The sequence below is a fragment of the Tachypleus tridentatus genome, chromosome 9, assembly GCF_004210375.1.
Source record: "Tachypleus tridentatus isolate NWPU-2018 chromosome 9, ASM421037v1, whole genome shotgun sequence".
Lineage (NCBI taxonomy): Eukaryota > Metazoa > Arthropoda > Merostomata > Xiphosura > Limulidae > Tachypleus > Tachypleus tridentatus.
Genome location: NC_134833.1, coordinates 46,361,401 through 46,373,945, shown reverse-complemented (window position 1 = coordinate 46,373,945; position 12,545 = coordinate 46,361,401). Strand labels below are relative to the sequence as shown.

The window sequence follows — 12,545 nt, the reverse complement described above, 5'->3', positions numbered from 1 at the left end:
ACGTTTTATAAGTTTGTTTATCCACCTTAGTACTGGATTCCACTTTTCTGTAAGTATATGGGTGTAAATTATAAATCTATAATATATTTTGAAAGCAAAATTCAAAATTAAAATTACGTCTTTAAGGACTGTGACTGCAATTATGTTGTAAAAGGGCGATAACAAGTTTGATTATATAATGTTTTATGTTAATATTGTCGTCTTAAGTTCTCTTGTTTGATACATATACACATTTACAAAAGCCCTTATTGCAAATTTATTTTGTAGTAGTATTTTAATTAACTTCGATATAACAGATATATGCATATTGAAATTTTGAATATGTTTTGTCGATAATTCACTGCTTACACGAAAACCAAAGTTTATAACGATCTTTATGTTCATATCAGTGGTTGCTCTATTGACATCAGTGAAAAGTCTATATAAAAATCTACTTTCCCCAACCTACATATATACCAATGAACAGATGTGTATGCAAAACCGCTGCATTATCAGTTTAATGAACACTAGAATATGTACTCATGTTTCCTGTATACTAATATAACCTTTGGTTATTTTGATTCTTGTTAACATATGCTATCAAAATAGTTGCTTTTTCTGTTCTTAATTATTAAATTAGTGCAAATGATTTACTATTATATGATAATTTCTTAACGAAACTAAAACACAATGAAACAATTTAAACAAATTTCATTTTCGTTTGATTTTAATACGCACATACATGATACATTGATGTTTTAAATATAATTTCTCGGTACAATAACCAGAAAGGGGATAATATATATATATAATTCAAAGTGTTTAGAAGAAAAATTGTGTAAAATATTTATAGAAAGAAATAATTCTATATATGCACAATCTGGTTTAATTAATTAACGCTATGAATTACTGTGATACACTCTGCTTCGTGCTGGACTGCATATGCTCGCTACAAGTTTGATGTTGAAGACTAATGCAGATTGTCTCACCGGTTGAACTGTAGAACTCGCTGCGGACATTACAATGTTGGCATGGCAACGTACATTTATGTTAAAGTACTCCCAAAGTCACACAAATACCGCTGTATGACAATAAAGTCGAAATCAAAAAGAGAACTAAGCCTTATACCATGAATAAATGGTAAATGATTAACAGACGATTCTAATACTAACAAAGTTTCGAGACGAGACGTCTTTCTCCTTGTGATTTTAAACTCATTAAACGAAAGGTTCAATACTACAAAGTAAATCGTTCAAAATGAACATCGTATAACAGAAACAGCATATGAATTAGTTCGAAATTAATATTATTTAAAAATGTGTATAATATTGATATTATAAATATATATTATAAACGTTTTGAAAACAAATGACCATAGTGATAATAACAAAAAACTAGAATTTTGCGTATACCTAAAAACGTTTAGACACGAACAGCTGCAATTTACCTTGTGTGTGTGTGTGTGTGTGTACTTGTTATATTTATGTTGTTTCGTAAAGTTTCACAACATCTTACCCACATAACATTATTATTATTATGAGTTGTTTTAAAAAATAACTTTTAAAATATATTTAGAACAATATCCTTAGACTGATATGGTAATTTTAATACAATATTAATTGATAACTGGTTCATTTGTGTGTTCATTTAAATCTGTTTAATGGAGTTAAGTTCAGACGTTTTGTGTTTTATATGTCTTTTTGGTATCAAAAATGTTTTTTATTCAATTATGAAATATAAAGAAGAATTTCCTGTCTCTTCTAGGTATACCATGACTTTGTTACCTTCTTATCTAAACGTTAAAATAATTTTTTTGTAAAATTTAGTCCGAGTTTATACAGTTTTCCCAAGGACACATTATCTAGAAAAACACTATTTACAAGTTAACCTTGGTTTATAGTAATTGAACAAAATATCTTTTAAATAGTTAAAAATATATATGTTAGAAACGTTTAGTTATCATGTATTGTCTTCAGCTAAAGGATCAACAAAATTATATTTTTGTCAAAAACGTTTCAGAAAATAATTTTCATAATTCTATTATTTTTAGTTTTTATTCGAAGGAAATGGCGGTGAAAAGAATTAGTTTTTCTTTTCTAATTCTGGAATTAAACAAAATAAATTCTAATTAATCTGCAAAACTTTTATGTTTTTGTTATAATCATTTGTAAAATTCGATACTGAAAATGAGAAAGGTCACAGCAAAGATGTATACCATTAAACGTTTCATTCCGAAGAACATCTTACTAAAACTTCACCAGCAAACGAACAAAAGTCTAAATAACCTTCGTTCTCAGAAAAATGAACCAAGGGAAATGAATAAAAATATATTTTTAATACTTTGAAGTCTTCTCAAGAATAGCGCTAACCCTACGAACATAGAGCATTAAAAATCGGTGTTCTATTTTCCGTGGTTGATATAGCAGAGAGCGAAATGTGTTATTAAAACAAACTTCACATTTCGGAGTTCTAATGATTAGACAGGAAAAGACTGAAAGAGAAGATTGACAAAAGAATAATACTAATGAAATCTAGAAGTTTAAATACGTTATTTAATCCTAAGTTAAAAGGCTCTAACCTTTTCATAGGCAAGACTAATCCACTCATTCCACACATACTAAGTCTTTCTCTTATAAAATCTCGAAAATTGTGAGAGAAACAACACATGGCAGGTTTGAAAATATATATATATTTCTGTTTGTTATTATTTTCTATTCGTTATTTCATCATTTCTTTTATGTTTGTTGTTAGTTTTTGTTTGTTTGTCTTTTTATGTAAAGAGCTGGTTTTCTCGGTTTTCTAGAGATTGCCGAAGTACAAGGTATTTATCTTCTCTCTAAAAAAACTGCTAGAGATGAATAACGATGAGAAAAGTCAATTTCGCAAAACTTCACTGTCGGAAACCGTTAACGATCACATAACAAATCATATATGAATGTTCCTTTCTCAGCGGCTTACTAGCTTCCTCTGATGCAAAACATTATAGTAAATATCATCGTATATCAGTTACTCACTTTTATTTTTGTTGCAATTTTTATATAAATATTGCAGAGTATACAGTTTCAAAACACTTTCTTTTACTTCTGAAAGATGTCTTACTTTTCAACTGCAGCTGTGAGATGAAATTATATTAGATGACAAAAAATGGACCGGCGAGTTAAGGCATTCGACTCGTCATCTGAGGGTCACGAGTTCGAATCCCAGTCACACCAAACATGCTCGTCCTTTCAGCTGTGGAGACGTTATAATGTAACGGTTAATCCCACTATTCTTTGGTAAAAGAGCAGCCCAAGAGTTGTCGGTGGGTGGTGATGACTAGCTGCCTTCTTTCTAGTTTTACACTGCTAAATTAGGGACGGCTAACACAGATAGCCCTCGTGTAGCTTTACGCGAAATTCAAAAACAAACAATCAAACAATAATAAGAAATGTGTCAGATTTCGTCACACTTAGAGTCCATGCACATAGACAAGAAAAATCAACTAATTTTTACAACAAAACAACCTAATTAGAAACTGTCACATTTTGACAGCACTTTAAACATGCCTATTATTTGTTTACCACCATTTCATTTGTATTTTATTACGTTAACTGTTGTTGTAGAGCGAGTCTAGAAAATTTATTTTAAAATTTTTAATTTATTACTTTATACCTTTTAAACACAATTTTTTTGTGTATGGTGCAATTATATTAATAAAAGTGTCTAAGGATATAAAGTTTACCTTATTTTTTTTCAATGATATTGTTACCGGGTAACCCCACAACACACACCGTTATGCTTCTAAATTTCTGAATATTTTTCTTTGAATAAATTTTTGAACCAGCCGGCATATAAAAAAATCTAAGTAAGAAATACAGTGTGCAGACATAAATATATTATATGTTATACATTTCGTTTTAAAATTGCTGTAAAATGTTAAACAAAGAATTATACATGCATATTATATATATATACAATATTTATGACTATCAACAAAATAACTTCCAATACCGGTTTTGAAAACACTAAATAATCAAAAGAATTACAGTTATTTAGCTTTACAAAAACAATAAAAATAAAACCAGGAAATAAGAGCGAGAAACAAAGGAAAGAGGAAGAACTAAATGTTAGAACAGTGAGAAATATACATCACGTTTGTTTATACAAAGAACATCTTGGTATTAGCTAATATTCAGCTTGGGCAGTTGATTATAGAAACGCCGCTGAAACACAAAGTCAATCAGTGAAAAGGGAACACAAAAGAAATCAGACAAAAATCACTAGAAAATCAAAAGGGAACGATGAAGCCAGGAACGACAAAAGAAGAGGTTTCTACAATTAACAAGTTAGGAAAAGTAGGCCTAGCGAGATATACAGATAAAGATAAGAAACTGTATAAGTAAAAAGAAAGATAAGAAAGAGGAAATTAGTACAAAGTGGAAACGACAGATAGGTAATAGAAAAGTTAAAACAAAAGAAAGAAAATGAAATGAAGTAATATGAAATGAAATTAAGATAAGAGTTAAAGTTGAGAAGAGAATGTTCAGCATATAGAAATAAAAAGGTTACAAAAAATTTAGCATGCCTAAGAACTTACGTATTTTATACTTTTCCGCTATAAATTTTTATAAAATCAATATGATTTATAAGGAAGGCTTTCCATGATTTATTAATTATAAATATTTTACATATAGCTTGTAAGACGTGAGCTCAAATTTACGATTTAAATTTGTTTTCTGCCTTCAATTCCTAGATGCTGGATTTAGCCCTCATTCTTTAAAATATTCAAATAATAATTCACACATTACATTACTCCATTATGAATAGTTTAGTAAAACGTTGTGTATTTATTCCAAACATAAGTTTTAATATCTTTTCTTACCAATTGTGGTTTAATGAATCGTCACTAATTTTACGGTCATAAGTTTGGTAAGAAATGTTATTCTTAATCATGATTGAAGAGCACTTGTCTAAAACTTCATATTTTATTCTTATTGTACCTATTTTTTTATTCATCATCATGATGTAAGCTACAATATATATTGATGAGACTACTGATGAATCTTCCCTTTCTAATTAGTGGGTTCGGCTATTTCAGCCACACCAATTGCTAACTGGTGCATAAAATCAAGTACACAGCCATGCAATCTCCATAGACAAACATTGGCAGTAGAATGGGTTGTACTGAAGAGCTCAGTGACTTTCAACGTGTCATCGTCGTAGGATGCCACCTTCCTAACAAGTAAGTTTGTCAAATTTGTGCCCTGCTAGAGCTGTCCTGGTCAACTGTAAATGCTGCTATTGTGAAGTGGAAACGTCTAGAAGCAACAGTAGCTCAGCCACAAAGCGATAGGCCACAGAAGCTCACAAAACGGGTCCGCCGAGTGCTGAAGTTCGTAGCGCGTAAAAATCATCTGTTTAGAGTTGCAACACACCGTAGTTTCAAATTGCCTCTGGAAGCAACGTCATCACAATAACTGTTTGTCAGGAGCTTCATAAAATAAGTGTTCATGGCTGAGCAGCCGCACACAAGCCTAACATTACCATGCGCAATGACAAGCGTCGACTGGAGTGGTATAAAGTACACCATTATTTGACTCTAGATCAGTGGAAAGGTGTTCTATGGAGTGATGAATCACGTTTCACTATCTGGCAGTCTGACGGACGAATCTAGATTTGGTGGATACCAGGAGAACGTTACCTGCCTGAATACATAATGCCAACTGTAAAGTTTTGTGGAGGAGAAATAATGGTTTGGGACCGTTTTTCCTAGCTTTGGCTACGCTCTTTAGTTCTAGTGAAGGGAAATCTTAATGCTACAGCATGCAATGACACTTTAGAGACTAAAAAGTTGCGCTTCCAACTTTGTGGCAACAGTTTAGGTAGGTCTTTTTTTGTTTCAGCATGAAAATGCCAAAGTGCAAAAAACGAGGTCCATAAAGACGTGGTTTGCCGAGGTTGGTGTGGAAAAACTTGACTGGCCTGCACAGATTCCTGATCTCAACCCCATTGAACATCTTTGGGATGAATTGGAACGTCGACTGCGATCTAAGCTTTCTCGCCCGACATCAGTGTTCGACCTCACTGATGCTCTTGTAGCTGAATAGGAGCGAACCCCTGCAGTCATGCTCTAAAATCTAGTGAAAAGCCTTCCCACAAGAGTGAAGGCTGTTATAACAGCAAATAAGAGACCAACTCCATATTAATGCACCTTATTTTTTGAATGAGATGTTCAACAAGCACATATGGGTGTGATGGTCAGGTAACCACATACTTTTAGTCATGTAGTCTTATCTCAGGATATGGTCGGCTGATGTTTTTAAATGACTTGCCCATTTTCATATTCAAAATAGGTTTAATATAACCTATTTAGCCTTCCGTAATGTAGTCGCTTAAATATGAAACTATGAATTGCTAGATAAATAAGGCAATTTAACCGTGTAATATGGGCCGAACAAAGATAAGTGTGTCAGTAGTTTTAAATTAAGTTTGTCTGTTTCTTTTATAGAAGCAAATAAATTGAAAAGAAAAACGAATTTACTCTTATACTTTATCTTGACAAAGTTGTGAATTCGTAGGAATATCAACTTGGGCTAAGTGTTCACCTAATATCTCCGACTGTGTTGTTTTGTCGTGAAAAAAATTTCTAAAGATTTCTATTCTTGAAAGTGGTTCATAGTAATTCTAAGCATTTCCATTCTTAAACATCATATATTCGTTGATGAATTCATATGTGCGTACCTTTTATAAGCACGATTATCTCGGAAGAAGATAGTGTATCTGTTTAAACCAATTTTGCGGCTCGGCATGGCAGATGGTTAAGGCACTCGACTCGTAATCTGAGGGTCGCGGGTTCAAATCCGCGTCACACCAAACATGCTCGCCCTTTCAGCCGTGAGAGATGTTATAATGTGTTAGTAAAAGACGAGCCCAAGAGCTGGCGATGACTGATGACTAGCTGCCTTCCCTCTAGTCATATACTATAATTATAACCCTCAAGTAGCTTTGTGCAAAATTCAAAAACAAACACTACTATCCACTTGAAAAATGTTATCAAAACACGCAGAGTATATAGTAACTTTTACACTCATGAATATTTTATTGATTTTTTCGTGTATATATATATACACTTTTTAGAAATTAAGTGATACGATACTAATTTTAAAATATTTCTCACTGTAAATTGAAGCTACTGTTGGAAGATCTGCCATGAAAGTTCGAACAAGAAAAATAAAGTACACATTATATATATGACACGATTTACCCTGCGAGAACAAAATGAATTATGGAATGATGAGAGAAAAGCAGAACATAAACAACCGTAAAGAAAAGGAAGCTGATAGAAAAAGCACGTAATAGGCGTAATAGATTGCTTCATATATACATTATATATATATACACACACACACACACGTATACAAGCTCATACAAAATGACATAAATAATGATTATTTGAGAGACTTTAACGTAACATTTCATTACCACAGATGTTATTGTTTCTTACACTAACATCAGTGGTAATGAAAAATGGTGACTTGTGGAAGTACTTTATTTAATGAATACTATATTTCATTTTTGGATCCAATCATTTTACTTGTAAGATTTGTAGTGCCACTGTTGGGAAACTATACAATAATATTTTATATTACTATACGTTAGGCTCGGCATGGCCAGGTGGGTTAAGATGTGCGACTCGTAATCTGAGAATCGCGGGTCCGCATCCCCGTCGCACCAAACATGCTCGCCTTTTCAGCGATTGAGGGCGTTATAATGTGACGGTCAATCCAACTATTCGTTGGTAAAAGAGTAGCCCAAGAGTTGGCGGTGGATAGTGATGACTAGCTGCCTTCCCTCTCGTCCTTACACTGCTAAATTAGGGACAGCTAGCGCAGATAGCCCTTGAGTAGCTTTGCGCGAAATTCAAAAAACAAAGAAACTGTACAATAATATCTTATATTTCTCTACGTTATACATAGCTTATCATTTTACTCCGACCTGCACATGTTTTATTGAAAGTTACATATGTAGATCAAACTAGACAATTTATAATGTTTCTTATACATTTACACATAATGATTATTTTATAGTTAGCACTATTAAACTTCTCTTCATTCACTTTCCATATTTATTGTGTTAAACACGCAAGACCATCTTCATACTGTTATTGTTTGTCATTGTTTTGAATTAGGCACAAAGCTACACAATGGGCTATCTGTGCTCTGCCCACCACGGGTATCGAAACCCGGATTTTAGCGTTGTAATTCCGCAGACATGCCGCTGATCCACTGGAGGCGTCTTGATACTAAGCCATTTCCTTGTTAAAGTTCCTGTGTTAGTTTATTATATTTACTATATATAAAGAGTAAAAAAATTTAGTAATTTCCACACTTGAAGGTGTATAATTATGCTGCCTTTTATCTGGAAATATTTTGAGAGTTCTTTTGAAATTTTGACGTTGGAACCCACGAACAAAACAACAAATATACATAAAGCATAACATTATTGCCGATAAACTTCACCGGTAAACAAAACTCATTAGATTTGTCACAGCTAAGTTCACTCTAGATCATATATATCTTTATGGTAGAAATATTTGGTGGCGTTTCAACACATATTGTGCTCACATATCGATTTTCTTTCAAAATAGCCTGTAACTGATCCCAAAATACTGAACGTCCATTGGATGATTCGACTAGAAAAACATCACAATTAAGGCGCTACTACAAAATTAGTTCTTAATGGTAAGAACATATTTACATGTGCGAGTCTACTTCTAGCAATCCACTAAGTATTTACAATAATGTATACGAAAACCTGCTGTCTCTGTCTTCCTGTCGTATAATATAAATAATAAAAACAGTTTGTATATGTAAAATGATTTAGGGGTGACAATGGCAAAAACAATTTAAACAATAATATAGGGATTAAACTGGTATAAATAGATCAACTCTACATAACTTTCAATTGTAATATTTAATGTTACACTGTAAAAAGCACTGGTACAAAATAGTTATGATGAACTTGACCGATATTGCAGCGAGAGTCTGTAATAATAAAGATATGTTTTGACTCAGTTTGGTTTACCTCGTACGTATGTCCCAGGCTCTTAGTTATACCATATTGACATTAGGATGTTATAACCATGATATCATGATAAGTAAACTGCATACCTAAAGTCAAAAGTATGTAACTTCCAACTGAAGTTACGTTAAAGACAAGCATGCATTTTACAGGGTAACATTAAATTTTAATATATAAAGTCATATAGGGATAATTTAAGTATAGCTGTATTATCTTTATACTCTTGTTTGCTTTCTCTTTGTCACTGTTACCTTTGCATCGTTTTAACTCTACGAAATATTTTTTTATTGTTTGTTTTGTGAAATTTTCCTTCTGTCTGTAAATTAATGTATTCTATGAATGTGTGTAATAAAACTAAATATTATGTGTATTGATCACTTTTACTCCCTCACTTCATACATAATATAGAGGTTCGCTTCCTAAAGACACCGACTGTATAATGTACAAAGTACTAAGTATTCCTTTATGTTATGGTCATCTAATGTTCGTCTATTATTGGCTGGTATTTTCTCTTTCACCATGTACTTGAGATTTTTAATTTAATGAAACATAAAATTTTCTAAAATAGGTAACTTCAAGGAGTAATAATAACTTCTTTGACACTAGAATTATGATTTTTTTAAATTAGTACTACTTATCATGACTAAGCGATGATATTGTGTACTGCCAAGGAACACATCAAATGGTTCTAGGTTTAAACAGACATGGGTAACATGACAGTTATGAAATTATCTAGACTGAAACTAGAAGAAGAAAGACGAAGAATCTGATGGGTTTATCAGTTTCTGTTTCGGTATCTTAGCGATGGTTTCTTACCTTGTTTTTGGTCTTGTAGGGTATAGAAACAAATGAAAGTAAGTGACCTTCATCTTTTAAAGTACAGCTCTCTGTCATTGTTAATTGTTTAGTGTGCATATTTGTATTATGCCTCTTGAGTACCCACCTTGACTATTCCTACGTTTATAATACATTCACTTTTTTATAATTGCTTCATTCGTTGAAAATCCTAATCGCGTTGTTAAACATTTATAGCAACCTCTGAACTATAATGTTTCTAATCCTCACTCAGTAACCCTTAACCAGAGCTGCAACAGCCCTATCAATAGGGGGTTCCCAATACCTTAGAAAAGATTTACTAAGTGAAATAAATAAGCTTCAATATGTTCTAGTAGAGCGAGGATAATGTTTCAAACTTTTAACCCAAATCATTTTATTCTTGCAGTGCTTTACCAGTCTTACCTCTACATTTATACATCAACATGATTATTTAAAAACTAAACTAAGGTTTACATCATATTTTTAGGTTATTACCCAGCCCCACCACATCGAGAAAATTTTGTTAAACATTTTCCTATAGGGCTAGACTTCCTAAATGTACATCTGACGTTGATACTGTTTGTTTTTAGTAACTTCACAGAACAGAAATATCAAACACATTCCATGGTATATAGAAGTTTTTACGTTGAAGCTGATTTATCCACACAGCCGCAGATGTAGCCTTCTCTTCCAAAGAACATTCTAATAATATGATAAAGATATATAGATAATTTTGTCAGTAAAACGTATTAGCCTTAAAATCTTGAAATTCAGATTTATTTGCACTTTCATACCTGTTTTATTTATTATCTAACAAAGATTGAGCTGTTCCAAACGCACAACACCATTTCTGTATTGCTATTTTATTTGTCAGTATATATGGATCTGAGTTAATTCTAACTGTACAGTATCACGTCTTTGTTTCGTGTATTAGCTGCTAAGGAATTGAACTAATTCCAAACAAAAACCATTTCTTTTTCTTATTCCTACAAGTTGCAGTCTAGTATGTGTATAATATATGCTTTCAATCTTTTTTCGCGTTGCAATCACAAGATGAGCTCACGTCATCAGTCTGTGAACAACTATTGCTATTGTTTTGAAGACCAACAGCTGTTTCCATTATGCATAAGATGCCTAATAATATGGCCTTGCTTTAGCACAATACAAAAAAAAAAAACCCATAAAATTGGTCTCCAACAACTACAATTCTGTTTTGAATTATGAGTTCGTAATTTCCACAATACACTAGGATATCTTGTCTTAATTAACATTTATTTTTAATTAAAAATCACCCGACGTTCAGAGAATCTTACATTAAACTTTCGCTATATTGACGTAGTTAAGCTTGAGCTCGAGGCTTTAATATTGATACTGTTAAGCAGTAAATAGGAAATGATTTTTATCCAACAATAGTGATATTGAGTGGGAAAATATATTATTATTTTAGCACAGTATGCAACCTACTGAAATAGATATTGAGCCAAGAAATGAATATCTTTAGATTTTATTGTGATATTACCTTCCTTTTCTTTTTAATCACAATTCTACTTTTGAAATAAAACATTAAAAATTTTAATGAATGGAGTCACGCAGATTTTTTTTCTACGATCAAATCAAGGAAAGCTGTGAGATATTAGAATTATAAACTTCAGTAGCACAGCTATTAATTCTCTAAGAGATAAAAGGATACAAGTTTGATACACTGAAAGCCAATGATGAGAAAGACTTAAAACGTCACAGTCTAATCAATTGATAAAATATTATTAAGACCGTATAAAAAAACCTTTTTACAGTTGCAATAATTCTATTTTGTTGGAAAGATAGCACATCTGTTCCTTTTTCCAGCAATTTAGACTTTACAACATCTAGTACACTTAATAGATGTTACAATAAAAGTAATCTTAATAGTTGTTGCAACCAGTAGTAGTCTTAATAGATGTTACAAGAAGTAGTCCTAATTGATGTTACAAGTAGTAGTTTTAAAAGATGTTAGAAAATGTAGCAGTCTTAATAGCTGTTACAATAAGTAGTAATTCTAACAGATGTTACAACAAGTAGTAGTCTTGATAGATATTACAAGTAGTATTCTTAATAGATGTTAGAACAAGTATCAGTCTTAACAGATGTTACAACAAGTAAAAGTAGTAATAATAGACGTTAAAACAAGTATAGTATAATACATGTTACATTAAGTAGTAGTCGTTTATATATGTTACAAGAAGTAGTAATCTTATTAGATGTTACAATAAGTAGTAGTTTTAATAGATGATATAAAAGCAGTAGTCTTAATAGATATTACAACAAATAATAATATTAATAGAAAAAGAGAGGAATGGATAAGTTGGCCGTCTTCTATAATATGAGGAAAATATGATTGGCTACAGTAAAACATAAGGTATATAACTAAATATAAGGTTTATAACTAAAAGTAGACAAGAAAACTGTTCTAAAGTGACAATTGTTTTGGAAGAGTTTACTTGGTATGAATCATTTCACGACTTAATGATTTAAAACCATTTTTATGGTTGTTATAAATATCTTTTATTACTAGTAAAACATATTTAAAAGTATATATAATATGATATATTTTATGGAACGATAATTAATTAGACTTTCAAATCAATAACAGAAAAGTATACATCATATATTTATAATGAAATATTTCTGAAAACAAAATCTAAATTAGCACC

The 12,545-nt window shown here is 31.6% G+C and overlaps 1 protein-coding gene and 1 long non-coding RNA gene across 3 annotated transcripts in view; one reads left to right on the top strand and one right to left on the bottom strand.

The window, feature by feature from the left end:
• Nucleotides 1–12,545, top strand: part of LOC143227071 (neural cell adhesion molecule 2-like) — a 126,579-nt gene that overhangs the window by 22,532 nt on the left and 91,502 nt on the right. The window lies entirely within an intron of this gene.
• LOC143227069 (uncharacterized) overlaps nt 1–12,545 on the bottom strand; it is a 39,583-nt gene that overhangs the window by 10,038 nt on the left and 17,000 nt on the right. The window contains exon 3 of one of the 2 annotated variants that reach the window (XR_013014851.1): nt 10,239–10,557. The exons of the other annotated variant lie outside the window; for it this stretch is intronic. This is a non-coding gene — a long non-coding RNA (uncharacterized LOC143227069). Of the gene's footprint in view, nt 1–10,238; nt 10,558–12,545 lie in introns of those variants that run through there. 2 annotated transcript variants of the gene reach the window in all.